This window comes from Adiantum capillus-veneris, chromosome 30 (genome assembly GCF_014529385.1).
Source record: "Adiantum capillus-veneris isolate H3 chromosome 30, ASM1452938v2, whole genome shotgun sequence".
NCBI classification, from domain to species: domain Eukaryota; kingdom Viridiplantae; phylum Streptophyta; class Polypodiopsida; order Polypodiales; family Pteridaceae; genus Adiantum; species Adiantum capillus-veneris.
This window is the reverse complement of record NC_140960.1, coordinates 8,353,966-8,363,645: the sequence shown is the minus strand read 5'-3', so window position 1 is coordinate 8,363,645 and position 9,680 is coordinate 8,353,966. Positions and strand designations below refer to the sequence as shown.

The following is a 9,680-nucleotide window of genomic DNA, read 5'->3' as shown; positions in this document are numbered from 1 at the left end:
TTAAATTAAAACTTGCCTTGGATCGTAAACATGGGCTGCCATGGTTGTCCATCCTTCTACCCGTCGAACGTGATCAAAGCAAACCCACGCTCTTTTTAGATCTCCATTTCCATTTCTTCGCATTCTATTGACAAGATCTATGCCTGAGCCAAGACCTGTTGTCGACGTCTTGAATACAAAACATCTATCCTCCTCTCTATTAGATTGACCTGGAAAAAGCATTCTGTGGATAAACACAAATGTCAAGCGTCTCTTTAAGTCAATTATCAATGACTCCTCTCCACGAGCACTCTACTCCCCACAAAATTTATGCACCCAATTCTTAATTCTGCAGAGAACATCATGAAAGTTTAGAAATATATAAGACTTTAAGTTTATAAAGTATATTAAAATGCATTTCCCATACCTTTGGCTTTTAACAAGAGGATATATTTCTTGAAGTAGAATTGACAACTCTACTTGTCCAAGCAAAGTGCATTCACCTGAAGAAGGTTGAAGGACAGATTGGGAAATAAGCTTAACCACCTCCATTTGGATTTTTCTCGGCCCAGCTTGGATGCCAAGCGAATCAACAACCTCAGCCACCAAAGACTTCACCCTTGCAATGGTACTTTTGGATGACCCTGGTTTGACATCATGGTCATGGAAGCCTTGGTGCACCATGGCTCGGGAATAGCGTTTATCGGTTGGCATTAAGTAGTATACTTGGCAGTCGCAGGTTTTTCGAATAGCATGTTGACAATAGAAGCACTTCAAGGTTCCATACTTTTGCAAGTCACCATTTAGCATTGGTCTCTCAATTAGTTTACCTGTTATTCCATGCCTACAATTGTGATTTTCACACTCTTCCCTTGTACATGAGGCAAAAGAATAAGGAATACCTGTCCAAGACGACCAGTTGGGTTTTCCTGTAGATAACACTTGCGAGCACTCTGCAAACACACATTCGAAATCACCTCCGCAATAGCTTTTCCTTATAGTTGCTGGAAATGTGATGTTTGTGGTTGTTGGTTTTGTCCACACATGACCATCCACTGATTGCTCCATTCCATCCATAGCTGACCTCTCGATATTAGGCTGAGGTGGAAATTCAAACACCATGTTTCCATTGTAGCTTGATGGAATTTCTTCCACCCACTCCCATTCCGATGATGCGATCAAGGTCTTCAGCTTCGGAGATCTCATAGTGGGATGTAACGCTAGCTCCACTATGCTAAAGGAATCACCGATCGGTGCCTGGTCCTTCTTACATCCCTCTTGTAGTGGTGAGTCTAGGTCGATCACCACATTTTTGGGTGTTTTGTTGGTGGGGTCAAAGTGAAAGTCTTCTTTCTCTTCATCAGAAGAAAGCAACAGTATGTCGGCAGATTGTAGTGTTGTAGTAGCTTTCACAAGGGAATCCAAGAATGCAACATACTTTGTGAAAACTTTAGCATCCAAAACATAAAGAGGAGAGCTATTACCTTTACCTGCATTTTGCAAAGGTAATGTTGATGGTTCATCTTCAAGAGATTTTGCTAGGGCAACCACATTATAACCAACTGGTGCATTTATGTCCGCTCCAGATAGAACCAACAAAGATCCTTCCGATGATAAGTGGTGTCGTTATAACCAGCTGGTGCATTTATGTCAGCTCCAGGTAGAACCAACAAAGATCCTTTCGATGATAAGTGGTGTGGTTTGCCAACCCCCACACCACCCACGTGAACGATGAAATGAGAGCTTTCCATTGAGAGAGAGAGAGAGAGAGAGAGAGAGAGAGAGAGAGAGAGAGAGGTGGGAGGAATGTGTTGGCAAAGTGAGGGATAGGAGGAGAGGATGAGAAGGGGAGATAGAGGAGAGAGTGAGAGATAGTAGCGAAGGTGTCCTGAGCACAGGATGTAGGTAGAGTGGAGAAAGGTATGTGGATGTAGTGAAGGGAGGGACAGCTGGAGGGAAAGATGATAGAGAAATGGGGTAGAGTAGATAGAGGATGTTATAGATAGTCAAGAGAGAGAGAGAGGTTGGAGGAGAGAATTGAGGTAGAGTGGATGGAGGTTTGTATAGATAGTTAAGGGAGGGTGAGGTTGGAGTAGAGCTGAGAGAGAGTTTGGAGTAGAAATGAGGGATGGTGAGTGATGCTAAGTAGAGAGGTAGAGGAGTAGAGATGGTGAGTGAAGGTAAGTAGAGAGGTGGAGGAGGAGAGATAACTAAAAGATGGAAAAAAATGGCAAGCTGTATTGAGCCATCTCTTTATATAACTCCTTCATACAAGTGAAATGTTGAGAGTAGGGAGGGTGGAGTTTGAAATGGTCACAAGAAAAAAAAAAGAGGAGTTTGTTCATACCACATTAAAACTTTGTTCTTCTATCTCTCTCTCTCTCTCTCTCTCTCTCTCTCTCTCTCTCTCTCACACACACACACACACACACACTTTTCTTTTTTGTTAATCTCTCTCTCCCTCACACACACACATACACATACTGAATGTACGGTATCTTGTTGATGCAACCTTACCTCATCTTGCAATCTTGCTGGGTTGTAGCTTCCATTAAACATGTCAAAACTTTAGAAGGATTGCACGCTCATTGATGTTGCACATTGATATTGCTCCAAGGCTGTGGTGGTACTATTGCAACACATGGAGCTTTCAGTGTCGAGCTGCAATGGGTAACAACCTACGTTCCCTAAAAGATGGTCAAAGATGGTAAAAATTGTAGGTTTTCATAAGAAGGCCGAATGTCTATCAATACAAGATGATAAAACTAGAATTTGAGTTGATTATGTAGGCTTTGAAGATGAATTGCTTCATTAATTTTAGACATTTCCTTTTTGTGAGGTAATTTAACTACAGGCTAAGCTCTCAAAAACCGATCTCAATTGTCAAAAGGGAATAAAGAGTAGAAAATCTGAACTTTTGGCCTTTTTAAAGTAAAAAATAATGATTTTTTTTGGCCTTTTTTAAGTCGAGGTATAAGTGGAGCAACAGAAAGGCCTTTTTTTTTGCCTTTCAATGTCGAGCTGCAATGGGTAAGAACCTACATTTCCTAAAAGATAGTCAAAGATGGTAAAAATTGTAGGTTTTCATAAGAAGGCCGAATGTCTATCAATACAAGATGATAAAACTAGAATTTGAGTTGATTATGTAGGCTTTGAAGATGAATTGCTTCATTAATTTTAGAGATGATCTCAAAAACCGATCTCAATTGTCAAAAGGGAATAAAGAGTACAAAATCTTGAACATTTTGCCTATTTAAAGTAAAAAATAATGAATTTTTTTGGCCTTTTTTAAGTCAAAAATAAAGGGAGCAATAGCGATATGAGCAATAGCGATATGAGCAATAGCGATATGAGCAATAACGATATGAGCAATAGCGATATCGATATTGCTATTGCTCATATCGTTATTGCTCCCTTTATGTTTGACTTAAAAAAGACAAAAATAAAGGGAGCAATAGCGATATCCTGTGTTTTTATATATGCCTTCTGTGTGCCTACGCAGCTCGTCACGCCAAAGTAATCTCTCTCTCTCTCTCTCTCTCTCTCTCTCTCTCTCTCTCTCTCTCTCTCTCTCTCTCTCTCTCTCTCTCTCTCTCTCTCTCTCTCTCTCTCACACACACACACACACACACACACACACACACACACACACACACACACACACACTTGGAGAGATGGCGTACGAGCAGACTCAGTAGAGATGGCGCTGGTTTTTTATTTGGTGGTTTGGAAATTTTAGAAGGTAATTATACCATGGAGAGATATTATGCATGGAGGTAATTATACCATGGAATTATGCATGTATGGGCACAGGTATGCAAAGATTTTACTCGTGGAAGGTGTGCTAGGCGAGCTGAGGAATGCCCATATGCTCACCATATTCCTGGAAGTGGTGATGGTGATGATGCTATTGTAAGAAAGACTCCATGTGATAATGCTCTTAAGTGTGTCGGCAGTTTTTTTCCTCATATTTTTGACGTACTTTTGGCAACCAATTTCTATAGGTTTGCCAAGATTGTATTCGTGGAAAATGTCAAAGAGCTTCATGCCGATACTTTCATGCTCCAAATAGTTTAAGAGCACAGATTAAAGATGTATACCCCTCATGACCAGAGTGTGCTGATCGAGATCGACGCTTGTTGGTGTTTGAATTTGCAGCAAAGCATGTCCGCCTTTATTGTGTGTCTGTGTGTGTGTTTTATTGTTGTGTCTCTCTATCCCCTCTCTACAGTATAAAAGGAAGAGTAAAGATTGAGAGGACCATTTTATGTTGTTGCTCCAGACAGGTATGGTCCTCCCTTCTTTCCTCCTCCTCCCTCTCTACCACCTCATCCCATCCTTCCACTTCTCTACCCCCATCCTTCTCACCATCTCCTCCCCTCTTAGCTATCCTCTCTCTATCCCTCATCCTCTCCACCTCTCTCCTCTTCCCTCCTCCTGTATCCCTCCCACCAATTTTCTTTCTTCCTCTTGATGTCCCGCACCTCTCCTCCTAGTCCTCTATCTCCCTCCCTCTCTCTCTCTCTCTCTCTCTCTCTCTCTCTCTCTCTCTCTCTCTCTCTCTCTCTCTCTCTCTCTCTCTCTCTCTCTCTCTCTCTCTCTCTCTCTCTCTCTGTTGATGTAAGACTAAAAAAACCTACTTTACTTTGTTGAAGGTCTTGCAATATTGGAGAAAACAAAATATAGAGGACATTCAACCACATTCGGCGGTACAGGTCAGACCTTTGAACAAACGCCGAAGCATTCTATTTTTTTGAGATTCATTATTGACATGCAATCTAGTATAGTTAATATACAGCTTACCATCTTCATAGCATTTGTGCATTGATGACAATTGATGTTTAGAATGTAGCTATCCATGATCTCTCTCTCTCTCTCTCTCTCTCTCTCTCTCTCTCTCTCTCTCTCTCTCTCTCCCCCAAGGATTTCATCTGTGAAAATGAAACTTATGTGAATATCAAGAAGAACATCACAACCTGAGGGAAGTAGTGTGTGATAGTATTGATAATTATAGATTTCATTTCAATTTCTTGCGGAAAACAGATGGCTACGAAAAGTTTGTCTTTTAGCAAGAATGAGCACGTGGTGCTCTTAAGTAAGGGCAAGGAAGTTGGGAAAGAAATTATGATATAGTCTCTACCCCACAAAAAGCTACATGGAAGAGAGTTGCCTAGAGGCACGTTGGGAGTAGCCGTCCAATCGGCATCAGCTCCCGGTCTCATGTTGCCACATGCTCCACCCATTGGCGATGATGTGTGCACCTTAGGTGCAGTAGTGGGTACAGTTGTGGCGTGGCCGATAAGAGAATTGGTAATGAGACCTCTTAATTTTATTCAGTCTTACATGCTCTCTTTTGAAAGCAACATCGAACATTTTGTGTCCAGGCAAAAGGACAACGAACTGTATCCTCTGGAGGCAAAGGTTCAGTACCTGCCGCTCCAAGAGCCACTAGCATAGCATCGGGTGCTATGCCCAAACCAAGCGTTTCAAAGCCTCCTCCAAAAACTCTTGCTGCAGAGGTAAGCCACCGGAGTTTATTGCACTATTTACTCATGAAATTAATCGTTGTTTGCCAGTAACCTAGCCTAATAATTATTTTCCTATGGCCAAGTAGTCGACGGGTGTCAAGAAAAGAAGTGCAGATCAAGCAAGTGAAGTCGTTGAAAGCAAGCGGGTCACACGAGCACAGAAAGAAGAGGAGCCTAGTTGGGAGCCCCCAAAGAAAAAGGGTAGAATTCCTTTGAAAAAGGAAGGTGCTAGCACAAAGAAAGAAGTCACCAAAGCGAAACTAGTGCAAAAGCCAGTGAAAGCCAATGCAGAGGGCAGTACACAATCCGAGGTACCAGCACCATCAAAGGACAAGGTCCCTATTGCAAACTACTCAAGTGAAGAAGATGACAAAAGAGAGGATGCGGGGGATGAAGATCGCGGTCTTTTTACTATTATCGAGAAATCCACGCTGAAATGGGATTTTCTCGACAACACTTTGCACCACCTTCAGGTTGGTAATTTCTAAAATAGTATGCTCATCTAACATTTCCTGTTTCAGACTACAAGATTGAAAACTATTCAAGTACGTTATACAGGATACTCGCAAAGTACCACTGCTACCAGTGCCATTGTGCCGCTTGTTACCACATCCAGCGGTATGGCCAGTGCAAGATCGTGTGCACAATCTAGCGTTGGAGTTCTCTAGAAATGGATATGTTCCACATCGTGCCGGGTTCATGCTTTCAATAAGGACTCCAGATCTAGATTCAGTAGAAGTTAGTCATGCTATTCGAAAAACCTGGGATCCAATCTAGATGTAGCTTAATGAGGATTTTGAGAAACAATTGCATAAATCCGGGTGGGGGGACATGAAAGGAAAAATGTTGTACACATGGGATGGGAATCACCGTCAACGGGCATGGAATGCACAAATTGATACAGGTAGATTACTTTATACACTTTTGTTTCTGACTCAATATCAAGATGAGATGAATTTTGTGAAACTATGCAAGATAATTTTGCTCTGCAGTTCACAAAGACGAGCCTAAGTACCATTGCTGTGTGGAAGCTTGCATGGTTAAGGTCACTAAAGAGAACGAGGGAGAAGTTCTCCCTGTGGTGGCACGCTTGAATCGGTAAGCTTAGCTATAACATAATTAACGCATCCTAGTCGAATCGATAAGCTTAGCCATAGCATGAGTATTGCTTCCTAGTCAATTCGATAAGCTTAGCTATAGCATGATTATCGCTTCCTAGTCTTTTAATGGTGTAAGTTTTGTTGCCACATCATTAATGACAAACGCTACGTAAAAACTTCCTTCATAGATATGCTATGTATGGTAAGAGCAATGGGCACAGCCAACATGGATACATTGCTTAAGGGTTTGGAGGAAGATGTTCTAGGATGGTTGCAACGAGAATTAGATGCTGAAATGAATAAGCGTGAGGGATTGCGAAGACGCTAGTACAAGGTTCCTCTTATCGTGCTATCCCAACTTCTATATCCGGTAAGTTTCATTGTCCTTTAGGTTATTCTCACCATGAAAATGGAGTGGATCAAACAAAGAATGAACTAATGTCATGATTCAAGCAAAGTATACAAAGGCTTTGCAATTTGTGAGTAATAAGCGAAATGAGCTCTCAACGGAGGACTTCACTACCCATTGCCGTAACACATTCTATATGGCTGACAAGAAAGCCCAAAAAAATACGCAACGGGCATCCGCAATTGCGGATCCTAACTTAGGAGAAGAGTGGTGGAGGTAAGATTAATAGGGGTTTCTTTCAAAGGGAGTTAAGTTTACATTCACGTGCTGCTTAAAAAATTTTAACATTTGTTTCTAGATTGCTTATGGACATAGATTGGAGTAGGAGACCAAAGTGGTTGACAGATGATCGAATATACAGTCTTGCATGTGCCGATCTACCAGTCGATCATCGTAGCAATGTACTAAGGTCCTTGGTTAGCAATGATCCAACCACATTATATCCAAGCCTAAAATCAGTGCTAAGTAAGGTCATTTTGTGATAAATGGTTCAAAAAAGAGAGAGTATAGTATTAAATAACGTAGTTGTGTAATAATGTAGACGACCACTCCGTATTTTGCACTTGGTTACGTCGAGAGACATGGTGGAATCGACTTGTGAACGAGGCTACGAGACAGTATGCGTTGCTGAAGAAATCATGCCACCTCCCTGAAAACGACACCCTAGTGACAACTATAAGGGAGTGGCAATCGAGGTACAGTGGCACATTGTATGAAGTGGAGTGCGAGAGATTGAAAGGTGGACTCAAAGCTAATAAGCAGAACAGAAGGAGGGTACTAACATGGCCGCCAAACGGGAATTTTATAGGTATGTAATCTTGTCCTAATTGATTTCTAAATCTTAAAAAATTTGAGTGGATGACAATAAGTATATGTTGGCAAACATATACCAGATGGGTGCGGAACATGGGTTGGACAGATAAAGTTCCAGTTACAAAAGAGTGGCTCAATGTGAAGCACACTGCATGCATGTATACAGAAGAACAACGTGCAGCATTGTGGCCCAAAAAAGTTTATGTTGAGTGTCCTCTTTTCATTGACTTTGCGAAGGACACATTCCCCCCCAACGAGCGGGAGCAGTTCAAGGAGGCAGAGACCGGCAGAGTTAAAAGACAGCAAGAAGAGGTAAAAGCATACAAAACCATAGTTAAACTATTTTCAAGTCATGTGAGGATTTAACTGCAACACATGAGATTAATTTTGCCAAGGTAAGAACCTACGTTCCCTAAAAGGAAAAGATGTTGTGATTGAGGAGACAGATAACGAAGAAGAGGTGGAGGAGGATCGTGAACCAAGGCGCAGTGATGGTGAATGTCCTTCGGAGTTTGAGGATGATGAAGACAAAAGTGATGTGCCGCCTTCTCCAACTGCTAAACCTCCAAGAGCCCCACAAACTACCCAGGCAAGTTTTCATGTTGTTGCTTGAATGGAAAGGTTGAACTAATAGTACTCGTGTGATTTATATGCTCTCCACAGGGGAGCAGTGCGAAGAAGGGTAAAGGTCAAGTAATGGACAGAGATACTCCAATGCCTCTAAATAAGGTTAGTACATCAAGTCCAAAAGCAGGTCAAGAGGGAGACACGCAATCAATGGGAGAGAACCTATTAACACCGAGAAGCCTAAAGAACCAAGGCACATTAATCAAGTCACCTCGTCTTCAAACCCATGTACCCATGGAATCTGCGGGTATACATGGGATCATTGAAGCTCCTAATAGTTCCACAACACATCCAGAATCTGAACCATCCAAATACTCATCAATACCTCCCCAACAACAACAAGAACCATTGTCATCAGAAGCTCATAGTCATTTCCTAGAGCCTGAACAGGCAACCACTGAAAGTGAAGGATTGCAGGATGCCATACGCTCTAAGGAAATGACAACAATTATCGGTCTACCTCATAAGTATGGAATGATTGATTGTGGTATGTGTTGTGCAGTAAGCAATGTATTTATTGTAGTGGGTGGATGCAGACGATGCGAATGGCACAATAACCGAAGTTTCAACAGGATTGTCTATTGTAGCAGAGACTGGTCACCGCAGAGAGCCTGCTCTTCTTGTTGGAGGTGAGAAAGCGTGTAGCAACAAAGAGAAGATATCTTTAAGTATTTAAAATACAGTCACTTACATGTTTGTTATATCCAGATGTCATGGTGCAATGCAACACTCCACCTCACGATGAAGCGCAGAATTCAATGGCACATAGCTCTGGTATGCTAACAACCTGAGGTACTCCTGGTATTATTGTCTCACCTTACGAACTAGATATTCATTTCTTTTAAAACAGATTGTGCGGTTTTAGCTATTGATCCTATGGGAGCAGCTGACGAGATGGGCAAGGGAGATGGAGGTGCCCTACTCACAAAAATTGCTATAGTAGCTAGGTGAAACTTTCTGGTGCGAGGCGGGACAACAAATGCAGGTTGCGATGCAATATTTTTTCATCTACCAACCAACACAAGCGTTGTCGGGATAACATTACCCAATATCCCCAAATGGAACCATTTCAAAATCAATCAAATCCAAAAGGTTTTTGGTATTGCCAGGGAGTATCTTGCCATGCGAAAAGAAAACTCATAGTGTTCAATGTTAACGGTGTCCTGTTGAAACGGTGGCGGTGGGAAAGTGCTCCTTCCCACGCTACAAATATTCTAAATGTAG

At 41.8% G+C, this 9,680-nt stretch overlaps 1 pseudogene; it reads left to right on the top strand.

The window, feature by feature from the left end:
* The first annotated feature begins 5,022 nt into the window (after nucleotides 1-5,022).
* Nucleotides 5,023-5,995, top strand: LOC147417511 (uncharacterized; annotated as a pseudogene).
* The last annotated feature ends 3,685 nt before the right edge of the window (nucleotides 5,996-9,680 follow it).